Source organism: Triplophysa dalaica, chromosome 1 (genome assembly GCF_015846415.1).
Source record: "Triplophysa dalaica isolate WHDGS20190420 chromosome 1, ASM1584641v1, whole genome shotgun sequence".
Classification (NCBI taxonomy): domain Eukaryota; kingdom Metazoa; phylum Chordata; class Actinopteri; order Cypriniformes; family Nemacheilidae; genus Triplophysa; species Triplophysa dalaica.
The window spans coordinates 12449349-12465626 of NC_079542.1; the positions used below are offsets into that span (position 1 = coordinate 12449349).

At 41.0% G+C, this 16278-nt stretch overlaps 1 protein-coding gene across 7 annotated transcripts in view; it reads right to left on the reverse strand.

The window, feature by feature from the left end:
• The window catches only part of znf536 (zinc finger protein 536), a 217709-nt gene that overhangs the window by 57900 nt on the left and 143531 nt on the right, over nt 1-16278 (reverse strand). The window lies entirely within an intron of this gene.

Genomic DNA, 16278 nt, shown 5'->3' on the forward strand with positions numbered 1-16278 from the left:
TGTGTATGTGTGTGTAAGGAGAGATATCCTGTGCGTCCGAAAACGCTTCCTTCCATATATAGTAGGTGAAAATGAGTATGAGTCATGAGTTATACATCCGAAACATCAGTATGCACAAAACAGTAGGTGAGAAATACGCGGATTATCTACAGCGTCCGACGAGATTTATGAGTGTGCATCAGATGGATACTTCTCTACCCCATCATGCAACGGGAGCTTACCAACGTTCAAATTTAAAAAGGTAATCAAATATAATTAACAGAGAACTTCAAAGCAGGTGTCTGTTTTTTAAATGTATGTACAGAATAATACATTTCTCGTGAAAAAATTATGTTTTTACCGACGCCTAGGCCTTAATACGTCATAGGTCAAAGAGTATACGGGTCACATGAAAATAAAACACGACCAATGCAGTCTGAAATCTATTCATACTGCCCCAAATATACTATATAGAACATACTGTTTAAACAGTCGATAGGTAGGTACTTTATTTAAATCAGTACGTACTGTCATAGTATGCGATTTCGGACGCACTGATGTTCTCAATTGTTCAACCCACTTTAGCCTCCATTTGCCTCAATCAAAAAACTTTTGTACAATTAATCTCTCTTTATTTTCCTGCTTTTTTCACCACATTTCTCTCCCCTCTTTTTAAGAATTGAATGAGATTTGAGAAGTTTAAAAAGGAAGAATTGAGTCAGCATCTCCGTCTCTCTTGTGACTGATCACATTCCTGCAATTTGCTGCCTCCGTTTTGCCTACCCGTATAACATTGTGATGTCTGCCCCATTTTCTGCCCCAAACATATACTTGCAACTATACAAACACTCTGACCCACTTTAGCCTGGTACACAGACACTTACAATATTACTCCTATAGTAGCAAATTTTTGAGGCTTTTATAGAAGAAAAGGCACAGTGTTGTTGTCCCACAACTGCACAAACCAACAAAAAAGCACTCATACACATATTGTAATGATCTGAATGTCAATCATAACTCTTATGATATTAAATCATAGGACGCTTCTATTTTAGTAGATCTGTTATAGTAAATAGGAATGGATTTTGGTGGATTGATAACCATAGTTCAATAACAAATATCATGTTATTATAGTGTAGAGTATATATATGTATATATATATATACACCGTACATACTCAGTTTTTACAGTTAAACAACTGTTAATTTTTCATAAGGGCAAATTAATCATCTGTCCTGTAACTACAGACAGTACAGGAACATCATGAAGACAGATACATAGCCATACAAGGCCTTAACAGGTAATACTGTTCTTTTATCTCCCCCTCTCTCTCTCCACACACACACATACACACACACACACACAGGCCAGCAGGGCTGTCTTTAATCAGCTGACTGCTCCCCAGCTTTTAATACGGCTGTTCCAATTACTGTAAAAGTCATCCTGCACCAAATAACCACAAATATTGACAGTTTATTGCACAACACATTTATGACATTTGAAGGTCACCCCATATATTACGCATCATCTCTCAGCCCAGGGTGTCTGGAACAGAGAGATTCTCGATAACCCGCCACCTATAACTATTTTCTGCATATTGATTTTCCATTTCTCGGCCCGTTTTTATGCAAAAGAAAAGCGTGTAAGAGACACAAGATTAAAATTATTGTCACGAACGAGGCACGGCCTTCATATATTATCCAGTTAAGCTTGAAAACAATAACTCTTTAGTCCGGCTCGCAGACAATGCTCCAAAACATTATCAAATGCTACAGTGTTCTTTTATAGATGTTTACAGTCTGACTAATTAGACATGGCGATAATGAAGTTACTTCTGTAATTTATGATTAGCTTGCTTGTTGTGACGACGCTGGTATCAATCATTTCCATCTCCATAAATATTTCATCGACCACTGGATTCACTTATGAGATTTTTGCTGCCGTAACCAATAATAAAGTGCATCTCCTAACTCGTGACATAATATATCGATAGCAGTCTTATTGTCCATCCAGTTAGTTAAAGGGACACGTACTGTTATGCTGCAGATAATAGCACACAAACATCTACGTAAGGGGCGAAAGGGAAGTTCTACCAGACCGGTATTGCAGAACATGCAAGAACAATAGACTGGATTCGGACTAGAGACCATTGGGAAAAGCCATCTGGGAGGTGTGTCGCTCACCCTGTTGTCTGCTTTCTCTCTCTATTTCTCTTTCAAACACACTTACACATGCTTATGGAAGCTGGTAAGTTGTGTATTTATGAGAGTCAAAGTGCATGTATATGTGTTTGTCACAGCGAAATAAGATTAAATGTTCTTTATGTAAGTATTTTTTTGTGGATGTGTGTTTCTACAGCCTCTCAAATCTCCACAGACGGACCACACCCTGTTCCCACTAATAAAAACAACAACAACAACAACAAAAGCCCACTATGAAACACCCCCCCCCCCCACATACACACACCTTTAATGGATCGCTCCCAATCACACTTTCACTCTAAATCAGTCTGTGGTTCTGATTACTCTCATATCACTTTCAGAGAAAAAAAGATGCAATCATAAAAACACAAGATGTCTCCCGAATCCATTAGAATAATGTGTCACGTGTCACACTCAGTCATTGACCTCCCTGCCTCTGTAGCACCCGAGGAAAATGTGAGAGAAACATTTGGATTTAGATAGTAAAAAGCAGAGAGAGAGAGAGAGAGAGAGAGAGAGAGAGAGAAGAGGTAAAATGTGATGACATCATTTGAAAGGCATTAGGCTTTTAAAAATGCGCCCGGGGGGAGCTGATTTTCTTACGCTGGAGCAACACAACACCATCCGGCTGATGCGCGCGCTGCACTCTCTCTTTTTTGATTTGGACCCGTGCCATCTTTGTGAACAGTCTGGTTCAGGCGAGTTAATCAATTTGAGGTTTAGTTACACTGCTGAGGCTAGCATTCCTCAGACTGCTAGAAAGTAATCGGAACTCGCAGAATTTATTAACCAAACACCAATTATCATTAAACACCACTGCATTATCCCCTCCTTTTACTACCTGACAAGGACTACTTAATGAAATTTTAGATTAAAGTTATTTAGCCTGCTGATTTATGGTGGCTAAAACTCCTAATGCAGCCCCCTGGCACAGATGCTCACACAAGCAGTTATTTATTTATTTTTTTAGCAGTACACCAGGGACCCGAAACCCTCCGTGGCACCACCACAACTGAGTTCTGCTCGCAAAAAAAAAATCTGTCAAAGCGTTTCTGAGATTCACTCAGCATGTTTGCGAGCCCTCTTGCGTACAGGCGGCGCGCGATGACCTGCGTGTCAATGAGGTAATAAATTTGTGGACGCAAACTAGAATTTAAATAAAGAAATAAATACTAAATTCAAAAAGTGTTTACCCCCTTTCTGTTTGTGAGATGAAACAGCCGCAAAATGTGCTACATATAAGGCATGTGGGTAAACAGGGGCACCAGATGTTCTTTGATGTTAATAATGGCATTTATTATTAATATTAATTAGACTGCATTCAGCAATACATTTGGGCCATTTCCAAGTCAATTAAGCAAAATGGCATTCGGGAGATGTTGAAACGACATTTTAAGGCAGGTGTTCAGCGGTCCCCTAATAAAACATTTTTGCTGTGACTGAAAAACAACCCATTTTCAAGATCTTTTTTTCCTGGTCTGCAGGAAAGCAGTATTTTCTTGCTGAATATTTAAAGCATTGTTGTATTTAAACATGAACCGTCTTGATCTCATATGTTATCTGTTCTCATAAATGTTCTCATATCATACATCACACATTATATTATTTATCGTTATTTCTAGATTAATAATTAGTAATGATACCCTAGAATAAGTTCATTCAACTGGCAATCTACAGTCAAAATCTTAACTCTACGGTTTATATCAATCTAAAAAAACAAAATTACTCGCAACTTGGCATTGAAGGATCAGGGGGGACGTGTGGGGGAAGCTATGTTTTCTATATAATCCTTATATCCTACGTGTAAGTATATGCACACACGCACCCAGGCACACAAAACGCAGTTTTAAAGCTCCATTCCCTGTAATCTGGACCATGAAAAAGGGTGCCGCTAGCACATTACCTCCAGCTAGCACTGATTTGGCAAGAAGGCCCTTGTTTTTTTTTTTTAAAGCTTGTGGAGGCTCAGCCATACAATGGTACATTAACAATCTGTGCGTTCATTTATCAGCCCATGCGTTTTTGGACTCTGTGTTTATGGCGCAGTGCACTTTTCATCGCTGAAAATTAATGAACATGCCTCTCCTCGCAACAAACATGCACCTGTGCCGCCGTGATGCTAATCACAAACATTTATATTTATTAGCGGCAGCCTGAGTGAAAGTAGGATTACAAGAGGAGGAGGAAAGATTGTCCTTTTTCTGCTTTGTGAACAGAATGCCGCATTTCTCTCTCGTTCTTTCTATCGCTCTTTCTCTCCCTCTCTTTTTCAAAGCACATTTGTTTTGCCTGCTGGCAGAGGGGGTCAGGTGAAAATGAGCTTCAAGTATTCGCTGTCTGACTGCTAGAAGTTATATAGCTTTCTTGATTTACCGGGCTTAATTTAGCCCGCTCGACCTATAACATCAATAGTTGGATGGCATAATGGATGACATAAAGCATGAGCATTTTAACATGACGCTAGGATCACAGCCAAGTCATGCACACCGCTGTCGCTACTGAAATTTGATCGCGGAGTCTCGGGTTCCATAAAATGTATCCTGTATAAACGCCAGGCTTCACGCACCAACACAACAACATACAAAGTCTCAGGAGGTCAGGGAGGTGAAAGTGGCAGAATTGTGCAAATGAACCACATTGACAGCACTCTTGACTGGAGAACACCCCCCTTCTCTCTCACTCTCTCTCCCTCCATCAGTGACAGAAGGTGCGCCTCTCCCTCTTTAAAGGCTATGCCTCTGTCGAGCTGAGGGAACAGGAATGGTGCCATAAGTTTGCGCCTGGCACTCGCCCATCTTTGTTTGCTCCTCTCGAGTTGCTTTCAGGCTTCAAAGAGCAGCAAATTAAAAAAAGGGGGGAAAAAGAAATGAAAATTAAGAGAAATAAATTAATAAATACGCACAGAAAAGAAAGCGAAACCCGGGCCGATGAGGAGGCAGTGAGGTCTCACTAACTTTATTATTCTGCAAGGTGATCACAGCATGCAGGGGATGGAAGAGGGGCCGACATGACAACTGCTGGCCTGACGCATGAGAGGAGCCGTTCTGCCATGATCTGAAGTCTTAGTGAGCTCGCGAGGCCCCTGAGGGCGGGCATCTTATTACAACCCTTACTTCAGTAAGGCTGGCTGCCGTTAAAGGTGGTAAATATTCATTGAACGCCCACTTTTTTGTAAATGGGCAGCATTATCATTAGTGAAGGCTGTGTGGATGCTGCCAGTTCAGAAATATGTTTAAGAAATTTTAAGCAAGCAGGAAAGAAAGAAAGAAAGAAAGCAAGCAAGCAAAGGAAGAAGGAAAGAAAGCAAGCAAAGAAAGAAAGAAAGAAAGAAAAATAATTTATATCACGCATTAGTTAGGCACAGCACTGTACCTTTAAAAGTCTTTCAGAGAAGAAAAAAAAAATCCTCGCCTGACATTGATTTCCTATTCATTTTTCCACCCGACAAAATCAACAACAAGTACACCAGGCAATCATAAAGCTGACTTACACATCCCTTTACAGCACCTTCTAAATCCATTAGCATCCCTCTAAAGCCATACGCTTTGAAAAGCCATTCCTCTATTGCTTTCATTAATGAGAATTAAAACAATACTGATGTACTTGAAGATATTAGGGAAATTACCATACGGATGGTCTGATCAATAACAACATTTACCAAACTACACATTCACAAAGGCTGACACTATAATGTGAAGATGATGAATTACATGCATCTTTACGTATCTCCTTAACCAAAAACCTTCCCGCTAGGAACTGTAAAACATGGCTTTTTTGCGTCTCAGCCACACGGACTATAAATCGTGTGGTCAAGGACATCCTCAGTTTTACTCTTATATGCACTTGTCCACTGTCTTGGAAAATGAAATAAAAAGATTTATCATGCCGCCTAAACACAGGAGAGTCTCATGACTGAGCAACTCCATCAGAATACATTTCAAGATGCTGAGAGCTGGCCAGAGATGCTTTAAAACTGTCCCTCCCCCTCAAGGTTACATCATCCATCAAAGATAGCATCTTTTATTTAACCCACATTAATCTGAGTGCGATGTCTGAATGATGTTTGATAGAGTCATTTTAGAACAAACAAAAAAATCTGCAAACATGCGGGCTGGATGAGAACTGTTGAAACATGGACGGTGCTACAAGACCGATGATAACAGCCTAATCACATGAAACTCAATCAAATCACATGAGAAATCATATGAGATTCAATATAAAGATGTATTATGCATTAACGGTACTGGCAAGCATCCATATAACCAAACCTGATTATATCATGTATGCTTTATTTTTATTTATGTCCAGAAAAAATATTCCTCAGAGGTCGCTCTTTCATAGCACAGGAGATTTAATCAAAATCTCATTTAAGTTTGATTTAAATATCAACCTAGTCTCAGATGTTTCTCATACAATTTGACAGGAAACTACAATAAATGAAACCGTTTCTTTTAGATTATATCTTATGCATTTCGCAGAGGCTTTTATCGGAAACTACTTAAAGTCCATTCAAGGTAAACATTTTTTATCAGTATGTCTGTTCCCTGGGAATCAAACCCACAACTGTGAAACGCAAATTCATTCATGAAAGTATCTAATGACAAATATTTGAGTTTATATTAAAAATGCTGGCTTTTGATTGCAACCCTGAACAAGGTTTGTGGCATTGTTGAAATCTCTTCTAAAAGGCAACAATGACAATTTTCTCTTCATTTAATATTTTTTCTGTCTAGGAAAAACAATTGAGATATTAATGCAATCCTACGGGTGCCAGGTTTCGTGTAACTCCCCTCTTTCTCGTTTCTTCATCATCATTTCACTGTTGACTTCCTACAACTCCATTCCCTCCAGATGACCGTGCGTCACCCCTCACACATGTCAGTGAGAAAGCTTGCTCCTATCTCCTCCACAGACCAAATGTTCATTTCTTATGAAGGTCACTGACAGAGAGCAAGAATCACCATTGAGGAGCTACAGAAACAATTTGCCATTTCAGAACATTGCTGCACTGATGACTCGACTATTAATAGACTCTCCCCCTCTAATATGAATAACACCATTCGGGTACAGGCCACAGAAAAGATGGAACCTTGTGTCTTTATTTCTCTGTCTGTTTTATCTGAGGAGAGATATCTGACATTTGGAGCAAATTAATGTGAACCTAAGACCGACGAAAAGTGCTGCATGACAGGATATTGAAAATTAAATCACAGCGTTACAGAGAAAAGGGCTTCGGATGCTTTGCTGCCCTATTCTTTAGTTTTTTTCCTCCTTTCCTTTTTTTTCCCCATCCACGCTACGTCTTTAAAAGACTGTGTTTGTACAATACCACCAACACGCTGTCACTTAAGCACGACCCTAGATTCCATTACATGGATGCGATGTTTACAACTAAACAATAACAGTTTATTTCAAAACTCATTTACTGGCAAGCTCGCTGTTGCCAGGGCATTCAGACATACGTGCCTATGTTTGTCTGCTCGCACAATCATTTAGGCTTATTCTATTTTAGTCCAGCTACCAGCATTTGGGAGTTTTTTTAAAGATCTGTGTTTCTGGAATGAAGCATAGACTTTCGAATCCTTTATCTACAGAGGCTCAAAATCTCAAGACTAATTACAAATTAATCTGAATCTGTACATCTGAAATAAGAGGGCAATAACTCTGCGTAATAAGATCTATCTTTTATATATTTATAAATAGCTTCACACAGCTTGGTCCGAAAAGCGAGAAGCATGACATAATTGCTTGTCGTCTACACCCATATGGGGACATTGAGGCTAGAGATTGTGAATATTAATAATTGATCATTAGCTTGATGCGTATGTGTGAGTGAGCTCAAGTTTGGCTATTAGAGTTTACTCTCTCCATTAGGACTAGCTCCTGGGGCCGTGAGGACTGTGGTAGAAGGTCATGTGGTAGAAGTCATTGCAGCGTCTCTAGTACAACTAGACGGTACGGGCTCCCTGCCCCTGCTGCTATTAGCATGAAAGCGTTAGCTACAAGGTTAACCTTTCTATAAATCACAGTACATCAGGTTGATGTAGAACCTCAAACTAATTTCTTTATATAATAATTGTCTAGGAGTCAAGGGTGATGGGTAAAGCTTAAATGTATAAAGCTTTATCAAATATAAGTTAAATTACTAATGAAATTTTTAACTCATTTCTTACTTTGCAACTAATAGTCTGTTGAGCACTGCAAAATGATAGCAATTTTAATGTCCTTAATTACAGTTATTATACAAGTAAATGCAGGGAAAATTTATTTTTAACTACATGTTAAAAAGAGAAGAAAAAAAATCACAGCCTACTTGACCTGACAGTCAGCTGACAAAAACACTGGTAATCTACAACAGCAACCCCTCCTTCTGGCCGTCTCCGCACCTCCCACCTTCAGCCGAGGTCTGGTGCGCTCCCCAGCAGGGGAACCTCTGGGCACCTTGACTTTTGTTAACTGCTTGTGGCACGAGCTGAGGAAATGGGTCATTAAATGAAACGAGCCGGGGCCAACCTCCCAGACTCCCAGAACTGTTTCCAATCAGATTGCTTCCTTTAACAGGAGCCAGAATCTCACAGAGCATTAGCGTCATTAGAGCCACCCCATCCACACCCGGCCCCCCTCGCCTGGGCTACCTCTGCTCCGGCCCCCCTGCTGGAGGCACTGCTGCTGCTGTCTGAGGTACTAACATGGATTCCACTTGCTTTGGTAAAGGGCAGACACCTTGTTGTTGGGGCAAATACTTCAAATGCTATCCACAGCTCGCAGGCACTGCAGGATGTCAGACACTCGATTGACATTCCCTCATCTCTCACTCCCACCCATTCACAAGCAGGGCTTCACAAACAAATCTCACACACACACAAAGCCATACACATATTCACCTACCGAAAGCTGGTGTGCCAAGACATTTCTGATGAGATCCTATATTTACACACCTCAAAATAGAATTAGCCCGAGCTGCCAATCAAAGTTTAAAATATGTAACGGAGAAACACATTATCTATGGCAATAAAACTCGCCTCGCACTTGTTGCCACCGCATCTGCACATTTCACTTTCCCTTCATTCCGAGAAACAAGATAAATGAGTGACGCGCATCTCGCACACCTGTCCCAGCATCCTGCTCCTCTCCGGGGTGATAAGGGATTTCATTAATGGCAAAGCATTTGGCCTGAAAGAAACATAATTGCTCGGCTGCTGTTGTTGCCTCTGATGACGCCCTTATTTCCCATCCTTCTTTGCTCTTGACTGTTAAGTGATCATCGTATCAACAGAGAAGTGGGTGCAAGGTTGAGATATCGACACTCTGTGGTCATGTCGAAAAGCAAACACGGGTGTGGTGCAGACAGGGAAAAAAGAGCGGTGAAAAAGAGAGGAAGAGGAGGGGGGAAATGGAAGGATGAAGTGTGGTAACAGTATGACAGTGGATGTGAGCGATAAGATCAATCGGGAAAGATCACAGCATTCGGTAATGATTTAAGCGCCTGGACCGCTCCCTCTAATAGTCCTTGATGGATAACTGTATGAGAGATACATAATTTTTTGACTTGCCATTTACACAGCATTGCACCTGAAAGCCGGGTGGAATAATAGACAGTTTAAAATGTCAGGGAACTAACTAAGAAAGAGAGACGGATCGGCCGGCAGAATCTTAATTAGGAAACCCGGCTAATGGCCCTGGCAGCTCGCGTGGGAGGGGAGGAAGGGGGGTGGGTATAGGAAGTGCTGCTCTGAAATAGACAACACTTCCCAGCAATGCTTTGGTTCAATTAGCTTAGGCCTCTCCTCCTCGTTTGTAGTTTTTTTCTCGCCCCTCTGCTTTTTTTTACTTGATAGGCTGACCAGTCACACCACAAATATATATCTAGTTGCGAAAGCCATCAAGACTATGCTCTGTCTGGAAAGGCATGTATAGGATTTACCTATCTGTCCCAGAGCAGACCTGCATGTTGAGCTGAAGCCAGCAGCACATGATTGTGTTAATTAATCTGCCATTGTAAGCAGGGGGAACAGCTGCAGAGGCTCTCGTGGCTGCGTTGTCAAAGCAAAACAATGCCGTGTTAAGCTTCCCCCACTGAATCTTCCCATTACAAAAGCAGCTCCAACACAGGGGCTAAATTCATAAAACCCACAGATCAATTTTTACCAGCACTAATGTCTGACCTTTAAAGGGAAAAGGGTTTTAACATGCTTAATTTCGGCTTGAAATATGGTCAGATATGTGATACCTAGGATTTGGGCCAATTCCCTGGGCTTTGAAAACAAACAGCTTGAGGAAAAGGGGTGAGCACAGAAAGCGAGCTTGGGAGAGAGAGAGAAAGTGGAAGCTAAAGAGGTCTGATCTCTTCAACGGGGACAAACAGAAGAGCACCCAGGATTCACCAGCTGAGCGCTGGTATTTTAAAACAATACGTCTAACGCGATTAGGAGGCAGCCATCGATCTCTGTTATGTGGATTTAATTTACACGTGAGGGGGAAGGGGTGGATGGAGGGTGAGGAAGGGCTGTGTTTGCACACAAATTCCATGACAGAACCGGATGTTTCCCTAAAAGGCCAGCTCGTGGCGTGGGCGGAGATCAGTGGATGAGTTTTCTCAGAAGAGACCACTGACATACCCAGCCAGGTAAATAGGACAACAGTGATGTCTATATTATGTTTACTACCTGAGGAAATTACTCTTGTGTAGGGTATATCAATTCATAAATGTAAGGCTACCAATACATAGATGTAAGAGTAGAAGCGTCTGCCAACATTAATGTAGCCTTTAATGTCATTTCCACTGTTCATTTGGGAACTGTGGTTATCTTCACGAAAGGGTGCGTTAAGGCCAGATAAACAGAATGAGATGAAATAAGTACACAGACAGCGAGAGATGGTACGTATGTGCGTGTGGCAGGAGGGACGAGGACTCTGTGGGCTATTTCTGTGGGGGACACAGAAGGGGTTAGACAAACAGAGTGTTTGAGGGGAAGATTGTGGCGAGATATTCTGGAAGCACTGTAGGGGGGAAAGATGGCACTCTCTTGCGTTCTGGTTTCCAACGAGTTGGGGATACGTCGCAGAAAACTCATGGTGCTCCCTGGACCTCAACCCACTCGGCAGTGGGAGACCGTCTGTTTCGGCACAGCTCCTACAATAAACCCACCAAGTTTCCCCTATTTTTAAAGGGATAATACTTCACTGAGCCTGAGACGGTCTGTCGGTGTTGGTATCTGTTTAGTCGACATGCCCTCAAGGTTTATTCAGAGGATGTGGCAAGGCAGGAAAGTGAACCTGCTAGAGGAGCTGACAAAAAAGGTTTGAACGAAAACACACACATAAAGCTAATATATGTGAATGTAACAGCGCTGAATTTAGAGTTGGGGTTGAAGGGATTTATCACCTTTTCATTTAATATTTTCATATCGCGTCTTGCTTCTTTGGAAGTTGTTATTTACTGTCTACTGTTTCATGCTACTACAGCGAGTCTTTTAACTAAACATTGATATTTGTCTCGCTGAGTAAGTGAGAAACAATACTAGCGAACAGTGGCTGATAAATGAAAGCAGAACGTGCGGCAGCTCCTGTGAGCGTGTGAGCTTGGCAGAGACACACTAAAGGGAAATATTTCTGAAGGCTTGCAGATGGAGAACGGTGACATGGTGTGAACACGCATCTCCAAAGTGTCGCTCGCTCACGCATCTCACCTGTCCGCCACGCTGCATCACAGAGAGCCATCAGATGTTCAACTTACCGCTACAGTAAGCATGAGATAAGAAAAGCCTGTCTGTTAGCACCAACGCCACGGTGTACTTTTCAACACTGTTAGCTACGTTTAGGAAACGTTGGGCAACCCTTTGGCGATGATTCATTATCGTGTTTCATGCTAATGGTGGGGGGGCTGTGTTTGACATTGGGACAATGCTCTCTAATATGCATTCTGCAGAAGGACAGGTTGTTACACAACGCTAGCTGTCAGAATATTTGGAATCAGGATGTGTTGACTTACGATTCCTGCCTACATCTATTTAGTTGTAGATGGCGGTGGAGTCTTACTGTGCTGAGCCTTGCAGGGTGTAAAAATAAACTTTATGGAAATAGACATGCATTGACATAGTGCCATGTTCAGACTGCGAGCAGCTTGTGTCTCATGAACATAATCCAGAAATGTCCTCAAAACTTTTTCTCTTTCTAAAGTTCAAGTTGCCCCTCTTCTCGCTTTGTGCCACAATAGACAAATCTGCTATTCTTGAGGCCCAGCAGAAACGCGTGAAATGTGAGGATCAGAGACAGAGATGAAGAGAGAACTAGAGAAAAACAGATTTGACATTCTTTACTGAATCCTCATCTCTGTGTCTGACAGGAAATACCTGTTTCTGGCATGGGAAGTGCTTCAGCGGCAAGATTACACCTCACCTGCATCCCGAGCCAGGAGATGTGGCATTTGGGCGATCCGTCCCCAGAGAAGGGCTCGCGGGGGCTCAGCCGTGGTTTAGCCACGCTGAGGAAGCAGGCAGAGGCCCTCTTAAAACCAGCACTAAACCTGTGTCCTGAGGGGAACGTCGACACAACTTGTCATGCACGAGGCCCGGTGTTAAATGAAACAACATGGCCCTGCATCTCTACGCCCGCAGTGCTAAATCCTGAGCTGATATTGTTTTTCTTATTTTGTTATCTGTAATATGTCAAATCTGTCACAATGCCCAGAGTCTGTTCACAACATCACATCTTTTCCATAACGTCTCGAGTGAGAATCCCCAGGGAAAAGTTTGCTGAATCGTAAAAAGGATATTATGCGCTTTGGAGAGAATGAAGGAAGGGATGCATGATGGAAGCCAACTGCTGACTGATACGAGTACCTTGTGCAACAGAACAACATGAAGGAAACTTGGTTAACACGAGAGATGTATTTAAACTACAAAATCAAAAGAAAGAAAGATAGAAAGAAAGAAAGAAAGAAAGAAAGAATGAAAGAAAGAAAGAAAGAAAGAATGAAAGAAAGAATGAATGAAAGACAGAATGAAAGAAAGAAAGAATGAGATTGTTGCCAACGTTAGTCATTATAAATATTGTGATGAAAAGAAAAACCCCAATGACCTTGGTAAACACTAAACCAAGCCTAAATCATTATTGAAGTGTTAGGTTAATCATGCCCATGTGTTCCATTATGTTCAGCAGAGTGCAAGCGAATCACAGATGTAAGGTTTTGCACTGTTCTTTACTTCCTCTACCGTGAATTAAGAGTGTTTGCTAGTTTGTAAACAAACTGTGCTAACAGCTCTTTTCACATGAAAGTTAAACTCAAATAACATATGTTCTTAACAAAAACAATAGGTGTTAACCATCTAAATTGCGATTGGGGTAGATCTTACACAAACAAACACCGAGCTTTGTTTCCAAGACAACTAAAACAATGTGAATCCTCAATGCTGACACTTCTCGCTTGCTGCGCGTGGAGCGCCATTACAGAGACAGTGGGAGTTTTGGAGCAAACACCTTCTTTTGTGGCACACTGCATTTGGGAAACCAATAAAAATGCATATATTGGGGGTCACAAATCGATTTTCCTATACAACAGCTGAACTTTCACACTGCCTAGTTTTCTTTTTTAATCTCTCTCTCCCTCTCTTTCTTTTTCTTTCCTCTCTCTCTCTTTCTTGTTGTATTCCAGAGCAGCAAAATGAATTCAACTCCAAACCTAATTAATCCACAAAGGTTTCATGTCTTAATCCCCAAAGTCAAGGGGGTTATTGTCCTCACAAATGAGGTCAATGTTTCTCCCAGTGGAAATACAGGAACAGCAGTGAGACCGATAGAGACAGAGGGAAAGAGAATAAAAGTGAGCGGTTCTCTCTGTGAAACTTACAGTAGGAGTTCAAAAGAGGGTGACAAGGGCTAAGCAAATAGGGTTAGAGGTGCGCTGTGTGCTGGATCATGGACCATCTCGGTTTTTTATGACAAGAGCAGTGTCCCAGAAACCTCTTAAGATAAAGAATAGAAATGACTAAATGACTTAAATATATATATATATTTTTAAATAACTTTCATTGTACATTCAAACTTAAATCAATTAAACTGCAATTGGGTTTTTCTGATTAAGTAATAATAATAAAAAAATACAGCTAACTAACAAACAATGTAAATACTCAATAATGCACAATAAAACATATTTTTTCTTTAAACAGAGTTATCTGTTTTTGGAAATAAACTAATCAAATGTTGGTCGGTTTAAGATATTCTAATACAGTAGACATATATAGACATTTAGCCAAACCTTTGTGCCCATGTGTCAAACTTCAAACATGGATACCACCACGGATAAGCGGTCACCGTTCTATTTGTATAGATTTGCATCTTTGTACTCAATTACAAATGCATTTCCACTCCGATCAATTCAAAGCTGTCCCATAAGCAAAGGCTTAGAGATGATAGAAACTACAACAAAATGATGACTGTGCCACTTCCTCTATCAAGGGCAGCCAATCACGAGACGGCTTTGACCATTGAGAAGCCCATGGAAAACACAGCTTGCTTGGTAATCTAATTATTTGTATGACAGAAAAAAGAACTAGAAAAAGGAAGATACAAATGAAACATAATGTAAAGGCACAGTTTCAAATTGGCAAAAAAAGGAAAAAGGACCACCACAAACAGAACAAAGAGCTGCTTCTTCTACCCACACTGGTTGCATGAAGAGGGGGCTCTGTATGAACCCAACATACAACACAGGCTCATTAGCAGGAGCTCCGCTGTTTATGATTACCCATAATTACCAGCACTCGAATGAGACCTAAGAAAAAAAGTAGAGGAAGGAAGAGAAAAAAATAAAAGAGCGAACGAGAGAAAAACAATGTGACTATAGCCTTGTTACAGGCATTTTTGTTTCAAAGTTCTTTAAAGCTGGAGAAATGAAAGCGGTTTACATTGTCATGCCTACCGCTGTGCTTGACACTTTAGTTTAAACTGACAGTGGGAATTAAAATCTGTAAATGGCTTTTATTTTTGATGCACAATGTATGAATCAGCTGTCAAACTCAGTGTTTGTTGATTTTTATCGGGAGGGTTATTACATTTTGAGAATGTGACAATTAAAAAGCCCTCGATCATTCCATAACTTTGCCTCAGGGTGCCAATCTACAGTACGCCGGAGTGTAGGAGTAGAAAAAGAAACAGAGCGTTCCGGAGCGTTTACTACGAGATAGATACGCTGCAGCGTAAAGCTGTCAGGTTTATCGCGTATTTTGCCGATTCCCGATATCTCGGTAAAGACCAAATAGGCCTTCAAAAGCACACATTGAATTTTTTTGGGGAAAGTTTGACAGTGAGGAAAAGACATCAGATACTTAACATCAGAACTGAATAGCATTAATATTGAATACATTTAAGATAGGAGCAGGGCTCTAGGTTCAGCCCCAGGTTATCGGAGATCAGACATTAATGGATCATGACACAGAACACATGAGGCCAACCTGCTTGTGAACTAAATTGAGTCTGTTTTTACTGACAGGTCACCGTGTCGGTACCTGCTATCACCACAGCTGTGATATCTGTTTCTCCTCTCCAATTGCAGAGGATATACAGAGGAGAAAAAAGATTTAAAGGGGAAAAAGGCACAATTGTTTATTGATTTTATAATAGGCTTAAAGCCAGAGAAATAAAGTGGAGGATGGCAAGGGAACTTAAATGTGAGGAAATACCGTGACAAACCCCCCCAGTTTATGCAAAGATAACAGGAGCTGTGTCCCAACAGGAAAGCTTTCTTTCTTTCTCTCTTTCCTTGATGTCCAAGTCGTTTTTCTGTCTTTCTTTCCATGCGTTAACAGCTGGAAGAATGTTCCCTGTAGACATTTAAGACACATTAAGAGCAATATAATATATCTAGGCTGTTTGCACTGAGGGACATTAAAGGAAACCTGATCGTATTTTCCAGTGTGAGCTATAATTTTACAGTTTGTGGCTGTACGTATCAGATTGTCAAAACATTGAGTGTAAACTGGCTGCGCTTTTCTGTGTGGCCAAAGTCACACCAACAGTATAGGTAAACAAAGATAATGTCTAAACTACACTTCAATCATAACCGATTGTAGAAAATGGCAAGGCTAAAGACAGGGTCATT